General features: G+C 36.5%; 1 protein-coding gene across 1 annotated transcript in view; it reads left to right on the top strand.

Annotated features, from left to right (window-relative positions):
- The window catches only part of LOC120534371 (thyrotropin-releasing hormone-degrading ectoenzyme-like), a 922,228-nt gene that overhangs the window by 844,921 nt on the left and 63,427 nt on the right, over positions 1-13,880 (top strand). The window lies entirely within an intron of this gene.

Below are 13,880 nucleotides of genomic sequence, written 5' to 3'. Positions count from 1 at the left end.
TGCAGAGAACTGTTTTATATTGTTATTAAAGAGCCATTTCTGTTTGTTAATGTCAAAAAGACAAATTAAATTCATTGTGGTACAATGTTGTATTACAATAAAACGTGAAAATATCCAAGGCGGTGAATACTTTTTATAGGCACTGAATGATAAGAATAGTGTTGAATCTTAATTCAGTGCCTTCTGCTAATATAATAGGCTCCAGTTCTCCATAACCAAAGACAACAAAATTCTAAATGGGTGTGGGCTTAGAAGACAGGGAGTGGAAGGTGTTGAAAGAGTGTGAATATGGTGATAAGGAGTGAGTTTACCTGTTTTATATTTGTTGTTTGATAGTACTGTTAATATGAAATTCCTTTTTACTAAGGGAACTAGAATAGGATTCAGCTGTATGACTGTGATCTCCTTCATCTAATAACCTTACACTTTCTACTCCAAGGAACTAGATAATTATTGATTTAGGTACAGATGTCTGTTAAATAAAGAATAAAATATAATACTAAAGAGGAAAAAGGAATATTCTTTCATTTTTGATGACAGTTGGTGTCTATCAGTTTTGGCACAAAATGAGATATTACTTTAGAAGAGATGTCAGTTCATCACAGGGTACAAACACACACACACATGCCCAAGTTGGAGTCACTTATCAGCTAAACCAAAGTTTTTTTTCGGATGTGGAGGAAACCTGAATACCTGTATAAAAGCACTAGACACTAAAGGTGGGAGATGCAAACTCTTCACAGAAAAAGACTGGGAAAAACTGGGACCCAGATAGTGGTGGTTGATGCAGTATTTCAGAAGATATTGTTCTTGTGGTATGCATAAAAAATAAAAAGCTTTACCTATTTGCTAAAAATGAGTAGAAAGCTTACTAAGACATTTAAACATAATACAGGTTCTTTCACATAACATGTAAATCTGTGCATCCAAAAAAAATCCACAAAACTTGATTTTTATGCCAGTATATTTATTACTAAAGGTAATCTTAATGGTAACATCTTCATGTATGGACTTGTGTTTGAGCCATCCTTCTAAAGGAATTACCCATAGTGTTGTATGGTTCAATCTTATTGGTGTGTCAATGCAAACAGGAAGAAAGGTCAGGGAAGAGCCGTGTTTTATCAGTTCAAGACAGATGAATACTTCTTACTGAATTCATCTGAGCAGCAGAACATTAACAATAAATAAGAGGCACATCTGAGTGCACAGTTAATCAGAAATACTTTTGTTATGTGTTTAAAAATGTATTTCAGTCTGAAATTATATACAAACTAGCCACAGTACCTTTTGAAAACAGGCAATAGAATAATTAAAACATATTTGCTGTCTCATGCCCTACGTAAATCTTCAGTGCCTTTCCTCTGTATTCGCGGGTGTGTTAGCGTCACTTCACTGGTGCTCTATCTCTTGATTATGTTATCGTAAAGCCTGCCTCTCCGACAGTGTCATTATTTTCAAGGCACACTTCTCACCTCCTGTCTGGTTTTAAACTTGCTGTCTTTGAAACCGACTCTCCCAGTGTGCCTTCTACTCTTTTACTCCTCCTTGTGCATCTCATGCTTGCATTTTCTTCTTCGCACTTTAACAAACAGGCCTAAATAGTCTCCTCTCGTTTGTCAAATTTCTTATGTTCTTCTTTCGTTGAGCCACCAAAGCCAAATTGACGAATCAGATTGCTCTAAGGGACTGGACACACACCTTACACATACCTTAGTGTTTTATTATATAGTAGATGTTGGTATCTATTTCAAACCAATCAAACTTTATTTATATAGTGATATGAATTTTTGCTCATAATGCCCAATCCTAGACCTAGCTCAAGGAAAATATAAGAGTACATTGCAACCCACTGTAGCACAGAGTATGAAGAAATTCACCATGCTTAAAGTACCAACATTTTTTAAGTACAAAACTTAATGGTTTTCAAAGTATCAATAAAAAAAATCAAGGGAATGAAACGTCCACTAATACAGCAGTTACTAATTACTGAGAAGTCAATTCAGTAGTCATATTTTTACTAAGGGTATTGATTTTTTTAAACACACATATACTGTGCTGGAAATAAAAGATTCCCATCAGCACCTTATATTATTTTTTAATTTATTCAAAGATTCAGACATTTAAAAAAACACACCACACACATAGCCAGATAAGAAGTGGGTGAAAGTGATTAATTTAACATTATTGGAATTAAAAATGGATGTCAGATGGGACAAACAGTAGCACTCCTTGACCCTGTAAAGAAAAAAGCAGGTTCCGACAATGAATGGATACATGAGCAGAGGCCTCTACCAAGAGATTCACCTCCTTATCATGACATCTCAGTGTTTGCTGATATTCATTCCACTGAAGTCCTCCACCACATCATTATGTATTGGAATAAGAGGGTTCAGAAAAAAGAATGAATGAATGAAGGTAAAGTCTGCCTAATGTCAATACAAATAGCTGTAATACAAGAAAAGTGAATTGATCTGGTGTTTGTTTTTAAATTATGCTTGGCTTTAAGTACTAGGGTGTTGTACTGTGTTAGCCATTATGAATGTAGAGAAAAGCCAAGCAAAATGACACCTTTTATTGGCTAAGGGGCCTGAGTTGCCCCAAAAGCTTGCATATTGTAATCTTTTTAGTTAGCCAATAAAAGGTGTCATTATGCTTGGCTTTTCCCTTAGTTTAAAAAAAAGAGTTGATGCAATGTTTTGGGGGTTTTGGGGACCAAGGAATTTAATGATTATATGTGTTTTCTGATTTGATTTGTTTTTCATAATGTTAGAAAAGTAAATCACGTTCTTTTACACATTCTTTTGGGCATCACAATTTTTAAACAGTTATCCTGATGATTGCTATTGCTGTCGTTACTCAGGATGGCCAGCACTGTGTGTTGTCATTACTGCAACAATGTAAAAATTCTGCATGTGTACTTTATGATTTCTCCAAGTTTGTGGATACAACCACAGCATTACTTTCTATGCCCTGTACCTGATTACAGGTTACAACCATTTTTGTGTTCATTTTGACTCAGTATTTGGCTCAGTATGCGTGACTTTACTGGCTTGGCTTGCTTGCTATGCCCCCGACTATGACTTGGTTTAATACTATGTTTAACGTTTTTGCCATTTTTTTGTGGTTTTAACCTTGGTTAGTTTGTACATCTCCCTTCTCCCAACTCCATTCTTTACTCGTTTAGTGCAGTCAGTACAAAAAGTACACTGAGATCCAAATGTGTCCATGCCTCATCTCTTTTCTGTAAGGAGTGGATCTGTAAAATCTTGGGGAAGCCTGACTGGCTATGCATATGTGCCTCACAATCACATCACTTAGTCTGTCTACACTTTCACAAGAAGCAGACACCTTTATACCATGAAATCCACAAACACTGATGAAACAGGTTTGAATTTGACTGATTTTCTGTTGGCTGCTTCTTATCATCGTAATAATCCAGAGCTAGCTTACCCAAGTTGGAGCATTTTGTGCTTTGTTTCTTATATCTGAGAGTAAAATCATTTTATGAGAAAGCCTAGTTTCCAGAGAAACATCAAGTAAATTCATCAAACAGGAACAACAGAAAGCAAAGCACCTTAATGAGCATACTTCACGACATTCCTATGTCAACAGTAATTATAAACATGAGAGTAACAACTTTATGAAGCATTTGGTTAAGATGATAAGATGCTTCATTTTTACAATGATACACTCTTGATTGTTCTTTTTGCTTTACTAGAACCTGTACGATTTCTTTTTAACTACATTAAATATTTTTTCCAGCTAATTGGTAGTGTGTGTGTGTGTGTGTGTGGAGTTGTGTTTTCCTATGGGCCTCAATTGGCCAACTTTGAAAAAGCTGGTTGCAGGACTTAATTAAAAAAGATGAATGAGATTCTGTTTTTCACTTTTTTCCTAATGACTGCACATATTATAAATGAGGCTGCAAAGAAGCACATGATTAAAAAATTACTTGTTTTATTTGCACTGATGTAGGGAAAAAGTCTTCCATATGGAAAAATAAATAAACAGCTGGCTCTGAGGCAGTAATGAAGCTTTATGAGTGAAGAGCGCAATGAGCACTGTGGCTTAGTAGAGAAGGTATTGGGCTGTAAAGCACAAGGTCAGCTTTTTCAGCCCCCTAACCTGCCAGAAATATAAATATGACAAGTGGTCTATGATGCCTGTAAAGTGCATTTGGGTGGTGTTTACTAAGTTAAGGTGTTAAGCAGAATTGGAGATTTGCAAGTTTAGTTCTTACTGTTAGTTCACTAGAGACCTGTGAGCCCTTACATATAGAATGACATAATTCACTGTATAATAATAATAATAATAACTTATTGTTGTTGTTATTACTATTCTCAATATGCAGCCATAGGACCTGCACCTCAGAACAGGTATTCTACCTGAAGCCAACCAAGAAAGATTGTGTTCCTACTGGAAGAGGCGTTAGTGCGGTCATCAGTGAAAGATTATTCTGTGGTCTTTGTGTGGACCCCAATGCCCTAGTGCAGGGACACTGTAGCTTAGAAATGGGCACTGTCCTATGGAGGAGACGTGAAACCAAAGTGCTGATTCTCTGTGGTCAGAAAAGATTCCTAGGCATCTTTTGAAAAGAGTAGGGTGTGTCTTGATGTCCTACCTAATTGCCCACCAGGGCCTGATAATTCTTGCCCCTTTATTATCCCCTGTCCCTTACTGTCTATCTATCTCTGTCACCCCTTCACCTCCTAATAGTTAATGTGTGGTGAGCGTAGTGCCTCAAGAGTGCCTACTGTTCCATCATCCAGGTGGATGTTACACATTGGTAGTGGTTGAAGTGGTTCTTCAAAGTCTGTGCAAAACACCTTAAATAGGTTAAAAAAGCACTATGTAAGTGGTTTTAATTAATTGATTGATTGATTATTAGCTAACTTTTCCCCTTTAATCAGCTTAGTGATCCTTTGAAACACAAATCTCCACCACCTCCTATGGCAGTATAAAAATGGACTTTTTTTAAACACAACCATAAATTCAATTCACTTCAGGTTATTTTTGTATAAAGCTCTTTACTGAATGCAGGTGCAGAGTGCTGTGACAAATTTACAGGTAAAATGGAATTGCAAACTTCACAAATTACTAATTACATAATGAGAACACATTAAGGCACAGATTTGTTTAAACAGACAGGAAATAAAGTAACTCGAAACTGATTACCATAAATACAGCCTAGCACTGTCTCTTCATGAAAGGATTCTTGGACTACGGCCAGTTGACAACATAACAGAGGAAAACAAAAACTCCAGTTAGCAGCATCCCTGGAGAAAATAAACCTGTAAGAGTCCATGGGTTATCATAATGAATTATTTTATCATATGGGCTTATTAAGTGGCACAATCCTCCAAGGATTCTGTTCCAGCAAGCAGGGAATGAAATTAGTCATCTCCAATGGCCATCAGTACTACAGTACTAAGCCTTAAACTCTACAATGCCTAAAAAAATAACAAGATCTTTTCAAATTGTCAGGGTGATGAAGGGGTCTTAGTTGCCTCGAAAGCTTGCATTTGTAATCTATTTAGTTAGCTAATAAAAGGTGTAATTTCACCGTAATTTCTGAGTATAATGACGGACTACATTAGAGCAATCTATACGAGAACAGGCCATTCAGCCCAACAAAGTTCGCCAGTCCTATCAACTTCATTCTTCTAAAGTAACATCAAGTTAAGTTTTAAAATTCCCTAAAGACTTACTGTCTACCACACTACTTGGTAGCTTATTCCAAGTGTCTATCGTTCTTTGCGTAAAGAAAAACTTCCTAATGTTTGTGTGAAACTTACCCTTAAGTTTCCAACTGTGTCCCCGTGTTCTTGATGAACTCAATTTAAAATAACAGTCTCGATCCACTGTACTAATTCCCTTCATAATTTTAACCACTTCAATCATGTCACCTCTTAATCTTCTTTTGCTTAAACTGAAAAGGCTCAGCTCTTTTAACCTTTCCTCATAATTCATTTCCTGTAACCCCGGAATCAGCCTAGTCACTCTTCTCTGGACTTTTATGACCCAGTACTCCAGATGAGGCCTCACCAGTATGTAGACTTGTACTTCACATATTGTGCTATATAACCTAAAATTCAGTTAGCCTTCTTAATGGCTTCTGAACACTGTCTGGCAATTGAGAGTGTTGAATCCTAAATCCTTCTCATAAGGTGTACTTTCCTCATAAGGAGTATGCTCAGCACATTTCTGTCCATAATGGAATTGGTTAGATAACTAACTAATCCGGACAAGCACAGTGTCTATGAGCCCAATGTAATTTTCAAGCCTGTGTAGTAAAATAGGACTGTAATACAAGATTAAATGTGAAAGTCATTGTATTAGCCATCCCCCATATATGTGAGTAATCTTAAATTAAGTGCAAAAAAGAGTTCAGATTGTTCAAATTATTGTTGGAGTCCTTGGAAATCTTCCTTAAGTATAGGGGAATGTAGTTTGGCTTTGATAAACTGAAAGTGTTCCATCTCAAAAGAAGAAAACAGCAAATAATATTAGGTGAGGAACACACTCTACTCAACAGCCAAGAGTTTCAGAAGTTTCAATCCCAAGACATCAAAAAATATCAATCACAAAGAAGTCAACATTAATCTCTAAAAGGATTATTCCAAATGATGATCTTGGCAGCTAAACAGCATTTCAAAACTAAGATTAGGAAAATAAATATATACACCTCTTCCCTACTTTGACCTACAGTTTTGAATTAGCTAATTGAGGTTAATGCAAAATCTAAATGGTAGACATACAAACCTACAGAATACTCATTCTCAATCATTCTCAATCAAGCAAAAGTTGACAAAAAAAGATCATATCTGTCAATGGAGAAGGGTAACATGAAACTTATCAATATTGATTTACTTAACCAAAGATCAGTCAAGTCATTTTCTTTAAAAGAAGAGATGATGAGGTTGTCTGTGCTACGAGAACACTAAAACTGACAAAGTCAAGATATTTCATCCGAACAAAATCTAAAATTACTAGGATTCTCCTCCAAATTTAATCTGAATAGCAAATAATTCACTGAATGTGATGTGAAGAAATCATATGACAAATAACTTGATCATGAACAGTACTGGGACAAACTGGAGGAAGCACACAATGAAGGTCACTTGTGACTCATATAGATGAAATGACAGCCTTTTACATGTTCATGTGAAGCAAGTAGTTCTATTTGCAATCAGAAAGTGAAAAGCCGAGCTTTACATAAAACATCTTAAACAACTACTTTGTGTCGCTTGTCTTTAAAATCTGTCATACTGTCAGTGAAATACTGGCCAATATTTTTCATCTGTGGTGTTATGAAACATAGTTCAGGCAGGGAGTGTGATGGAGTTTTTAAGGTTTTGGATATCAAACCCTGAGGCTATGGGTTAAAATCCCACTACTGACACTGTGTGACGCTGAGTAAGTCACTTGACCTACCCGTGCTCCAACTGGAAAACCCAAAAAAAATGCAACATATTGTATCATAAATACAATATGTTGTAAATCGCCTTGGATAAAGGCATCAGCCAAATAAGTAAACGTAATTCTCTAGACAACAGTTTCCAAGGGTCAATAAAATGGGTGAGACGGATTTATGAAAAGCATAAAATTCTGGAAAATTCTTCATCTAAGATTCTCTGGGAGCTTCCTGTGCAAACTGATGGTATGGTTAATACCAATCAACCAGACACCATTTACACAAAACTTTCAATCAGTAATATATTTAATAGGTAACTCTATGCCATTGGGCTGTAATATCATTCCAAGAACACCATGAATTAGAGAACAACTGTCAGCTCTCAAAAGCAAATAAGAGACTCTGGAAAACAGATGCAGAAATAATTCCTATCATCATAGTTGCTACTGGTATTATCACAAAATCTGTTAAGCAACATACTGAAAAGATCTCACTCAACATTAACACTTCTATAAAAAAAGAAATAGTATTAATATGTGGAGCATCCATTTCCAACGAAGTCCTTGGCACTGTTAGCAGTAGTTAATACCAGATATTTCAACCAACCACACATGACATTAATCAGACATGAATCCTGGAACTTAGGCAATGACCTCTCTCAAGGTGTTTCTTGGATGGATACCATTTGAACAGGCTGAAAAATGGTAAAATCCATCCATCCATTATCCAACCCGCTATATCCTAATTACACGGTCACGGGGCTCTGCTGGAGCCAATCCCAGCCAACACAGGGCACAAGGCAGGAAACAAACCCTGAGCAGGGCGCCAGCCCACCACAGGGTGCACACACACACCAAGCACATACTAGGGACAATTTAGGATCGCCAATGCACCTAACCTACATGTCTTTGGACTGTGCGAGGAAACCCATGCAGACGGGGAGAACATGCAAACTCCATGCAAGGAGGACATGGGAAGCGAACCCGGGTCTCCTAACTGCGAGGCAGCAGCGCTACCCACTGCGCCACTGGTAAAATCCAAAAAAACTTAAAAAATGAATAGTAATAATAATAATAATCTTGTTATAGTAGTAGTAGCATAATAATTGCTTTAATTGTATTATAGTGTACCTTGGGTTGTCAGTTATTTTGTTAGAATACTATAACATTTTAAAAGATCAATCTCCATGTCAGAACATCTGTTTGACTCTCACCAAAGCCGTTCAAATGCCATAGCTCACATTGTCAATATACACACACTACTGTATTATACTTGTAAAATATGTTTGGATAGTGTTCATGAAGGAAAGATGCTACATATAGCCTATGATAAGCTGGTATATTCTAACCACTGGTGACCCTAAATTGTGATAGGGTAAATCTCTTGACCCAGATTCAACTTGCATAAAAGGTTCTTCAGACTTCAGCATGATATACAGTAAGTATAAGAGATTTATTTAAAGAAAGATATCATTGGAGCACTCCATTCTTCTCTGCATTGTAGTCACAGGAATGATGACAATCCTTTGTTAGACCAAGGCTTTATGGAATATGAAAACAAGAGAACATTTAGCATATAGCCGATAACATGTTAATCTCCAACAAATAATTCCACGTATGCAACGTTAGCTTATTCTATATTAGGTTACATAGAAAGATACCTGATACTTAATGCTGAAGATCAGGGGCTATCAAGGGACTGCATAATAAAGGTTTACTTAGCCTAAACCAAGGAGCTTAACAGACAAAACGATTTTCTGTTACAATCGCTCATGTCACCTGTAGGGGTTCACAAAAACTGAAACTTTCATCGGTTTATATCTCCATTATTGTGACATGTACAATCAAATTCTTAACTGCATGGGCTAATCAACTTGAAGCACGTTGCCACTCTCTGGAACCAAAATTAATGAGCATCAATGCATCACGTCAAAACTTCTGTCTTCCTGATCTGAAAAAACCTCAGAACACATTTTACATTACCAAGGCAAGTGAAACCCAACAAGACATCAAAACAGTTAACCCTGGACAGAATGCTAGGATACATACTATGAATAACTGAAAATAACTCTGTGAAGAGAAGTGAATTAGACTACGAGTAAAGTTCATCTGCTCTCAGCCAAGGAAATTTCACAAGCTTTTTTGTCTTTCTTCGCCCTTCGTATGGTTTTATTTTTTTAGCTGTTACACTAATTCATTTTCCATTGTGATGCAGTTAATCCAAACACATGTGTATTTTCAGAATTAATAACTGTGTTTTGGGTCTTCGTGTAAGGAAGACAGACGTTGCAAGATGAGCTAGTTCTGCTCATTATTTAAGGTGGTCGGGACTGGTGCTAATGTTACTTTACGTGCTATATAAGAATTTGACTGGACTGTGTAGACATGACAATAAGGACCCAATAAACCTATACATGCTGTATCTCTATAACTACAGCTTAGAACATACAGTAGGTATGAGGGCTGTCTGAAATTAAATGACACCTCATCCTTTTTATAACACTTGTAAAGAGCACTGGAGTGATATTCTATATTGAGAGCTGATGTGCAGAATCAGAAGGCTGCAGGTTTAATCCTCACTAGTTACTCAACTGCACTTTTCATTTCACTGGTTGGCTGTCTCAACGTAGAAACATGTGTGATGCTGTAGCTGTGAGGATATGGTGTTTACTATGGGTAGGCGTTAAACATTACTAGATGTGTACATTTAGATTCCTACTGTTGGCTCGCTGTATGGGTCACTTCATCTGCCTGGGCTGAAAGTCTATCAGATATGTGGGTAAAGTTACTGTACTTATGGATAGATGCATGGTGAATAAAAAGTGCACTTGGGTAATGTTTACTATAAAAGGTGGCATTACAAGTGTTATTCAGAAAGCTTTATTCTAAGTACTGGCTCATTGTCTGACACTAGGCAGGTCATTTCACTTACCTGAGCTCAATTTTTAAAACATATGTAAATGAATGCACTGTACTTATGGATGGATGGATTGAGAGATGAAATGTGCAGTCTATTAATAGAGTTATTTGTGGAAAAGTGACATTATTAATCAGAAAGCTCCATATTCACTCCTCACCTGTCAGCTGTCATATTGCAGAAATATGGAAACTAGTTAAAGGTAATGATTTTGGATGATGTTCTGTTGGGAAGGGCAGTTTAAACTTTCAAGTACGAATCCCCAATTTCCACATAAATGAGTCACTTCAAAGGCCCCGGTTCCAACTTTAGGAATACAAAATGCAGCAAATAGAGGGACGTTCAAAAAGTTTCCGCATTTTTTTTTTAACTCTGTTTATTAAGAATTTTAAAAACAAATCACATCACTTTTGTACATAGTCACCTTTATTTGCGATGTAGTTTTCCCAGCGTCGTACCAACTTTTTAATACCAATTACTACTCCTTTTGCCTTCAGCGTTTCCAACAAAAATATAAAAGTGTGGAAACTTTTTGCACGTTCCTCATATAATAGTAACAAAGCGAATAGGGGTTTACACAATATGGAAGGGTGCTAAATATTGTATATTGTGGAATAAGAAGGCTGCTAAATGGATCCTCAGTACTGTATCGCTGCATGACCACCCCCCCAGTGCAAGTCATTCAAACTTGCAAAGTTCACTGAGGTGATGTACACAACTATATGTAATGTTGTGATTGTATCACACCATATATGATATATTGTGGCGTTCATTATATGTACTTATTAAGACTGCTATGAATAAAGCACCAAGAGAAATTTCCAGCTGGCAGTTGAAGTTTCTTCAAGTTTAGAAAGTCATAAGAGTTGATCCAAGTGATTAATACTAAAGAACAAATTGAAAGCAAAGCCAGAAACAAGTCAAAACCAAAACTCACTTCTACCAGTGGGGCATGATTGAATCAGAAAGTAACTGTCCCTAAAGTTAACAAGGACTTTATATCCACTGAGGGATAAAGTAATACTCAATCACTGCCATATTTATAGTGTCAAGTCCTGTGACCTCAGATGTACAACAATCTGACAGAACTCAAAATGGCATTGAGTAAATAAAATACACTGTCCTCCATAATGTTTGCAATAAAGACACATTTTTCCTTGATTTTCCCCTCTGCTCAACAGTTTAAAATTACAAATCAAACCATTCAGACGTGATTAAAGTGCACATTACGGACTTTCATTTAAGGGTGTTTGCATACATTTTGGTCACACCTTTTTCTACATGCCCCCCGCCCCCATTTCAGGGCACCATGACGTTTGGAACAATTAGTGTCACGATAATCGTGAAGACTCAAGTCTGTTTTATTGCTTCATTAGCGCAGGCATACCTCTGCTTGTTTCTACTCTTTGGAGTTTGTAGTTTCCATTGTTCAACATGAAAACAGGAGATATGTCAATGAAAGTCAAAGAAGCCATTATGATGCTGAAAAACAAGAGTAAAACCATTTCAGACTTTGGTAAAACCTTAGGATTATCTAAATCAACTGTCTGGAATATCATTAAGAAGAAAGAACACACTGGTGAGCTCAGTAATCACTAAGGGACTGGTAGGCCAAGGAAAACCACCACTGCTAACAGCAGAAGAAACCTCACTATGGTAAAGAACAAGGCCCAATGCCAGTCTGACGGATTAGAAACAGTCTTCAGGAGGCAGATGTGTGTTTCAGAGATGACTATCTGCTGAAGACTTCATGAACAGAAACAGAGAGGCCACACTCCACGATGGAAACCACTAGTTAACCACAAAAATAGAACGGCCAGATTACAGTTTGCGAAAAACTACTTAAAAGAGCCTGCAGAATTCTAGAAAAATGTAAAACCCATTCTTAGCCAGAAATAGGCCAAAGCTACTAAAGTAATGGTGGATACCCAAAATGCACAATAAGTCGTTTATGCACAAATTATTCTATTTATATTTCAAAAATGAGACCCCCTTTTGGCTTTTTCACTTGATGGCTAAACATTTACAATTGTCTCCTAGGATTAATAATTTAGCTTGTATTTCAACTTTTTTTAAAATCTACTTTACTATCCTTTTCTTGTGACGGGCCTTTTGATGATGCTCTGTGGGTAAGGTGCTGTTTAAAATAAAGGCTGACTCAAGGCAATTGCTTATCTGCTTAGAAAACAGTACTTGTTAGTACTTTGATAATTTGGACGTCACTAGGTACCTTTGTTAATATAATGTTAATTTTGTAAAGATACTTTTTTTTTGGTCAACAAAATGAAAAAGTTTATGATTAAGACTAATAAATCAACAAATTAAACATTCCTTCATAAATGATGACATATGGGAGGTGTCATGAGTGAAAAAAATAATAAAAACTTTGGGTGGAAGTTTAAAAAGCATTACGTAACAAGAGAGGGGAGAAGTTGGGAGCATGCACTGATACAACATGTTGCTGCACCCACCATGCAACAAACCACCTCAGGATCCCAAATTAGGACCCAATTGTAGCCGTGCAACGGGTGACACCTCAGCACCACACTGAACAGTGTGTGGTTTTTTACAGTGGCTGGAGTGCCAATCCTGCCACCAACCACCATGTTTTCCCTTCAAGTTAGAGGACCTGTTTGCACGATTAACAGAACAAGCAAGGATCTTCTGCACTGAACTGCAGAAGAGCTCAAAGTTCACATTGACGCCATTTGGATAAGCAAGTGCTGATGGGATGCTAACCTTTGTATTTGAGTGAGTTAGCCTGAAAACATATCCTAAAATCAGCATAATACGGAATTCAATATGTGACAAGCCTATATTCCAAAAAATTGAGCGAAAAACATACATGATGTAAATTAAATCATATAAAGCAGGAGTGAAACTGTGGTCTGCAAGTTTAAATCATCAGTGTAATGTTAAAGGATATAGAGGGAGTCAGGGGAGTGAGGACTGAACAGAGTATAAGAACTAAAACGTCACCACTAGTGTTTAGCTATATTCATTAGAATCTAGAAATTAGCTAATTAGACTAACAATAATTAATTAAATGTGTAATGAAATGTGTATCATGTGTATCAATCTGTTTATTATGAAATAGGCCACATGTATTAGTAGACAGACAATGTTCCATTATGTATGTCTGCTGAATGAGTGCACTACGGATGCATTTACAGTACCCAGGATAGGAAACACTTTGTAACACAGAGATATACGTGCATTTTTGGTTGTATGCAAGACTGAGGACATAATTCTAGATATAAATGTGACTTCAATTAATTTTCTATTACTGATAAAAAATTCAATTTTCCTGGTTACAACTGCCCCACTGTGGTAATATCCTATTAGCATATGTACAGCATGTATCTTATTGACTGAGTAATTGAGTGTATTTATATAAATGTGTGTGTGTGTGTAGTTTAAATCAGCAGTATCAAAAGCAAATGAGAATAAGGTTATATATCCCAGACTGAGCACATTGGTGTAATCTTCTTTATTTCCCTTATTGAAGATTTTGCATTGATTTTATTAATATTAATGATATTGATATACT

This window comes from Polypterus senegalus, chromosome 8 (assembly GCF_016835505.1).
Source record: "Polypterus senegalus isolate Bchr_013 chromosome 8, ASM1683550v1, whole genome shotgun sequence".
NCBI lineage: Eukaryota > Metazoa > Chordata > Cladistia > Polypteriformes > Polypteridae > Polypterus > Polypterus senegalus.
The sequence above is the reverse complement of the archived record's forward strand: the minus strand, read 5'-3'. Positions and strand labels throughout refer to the sequence as shown.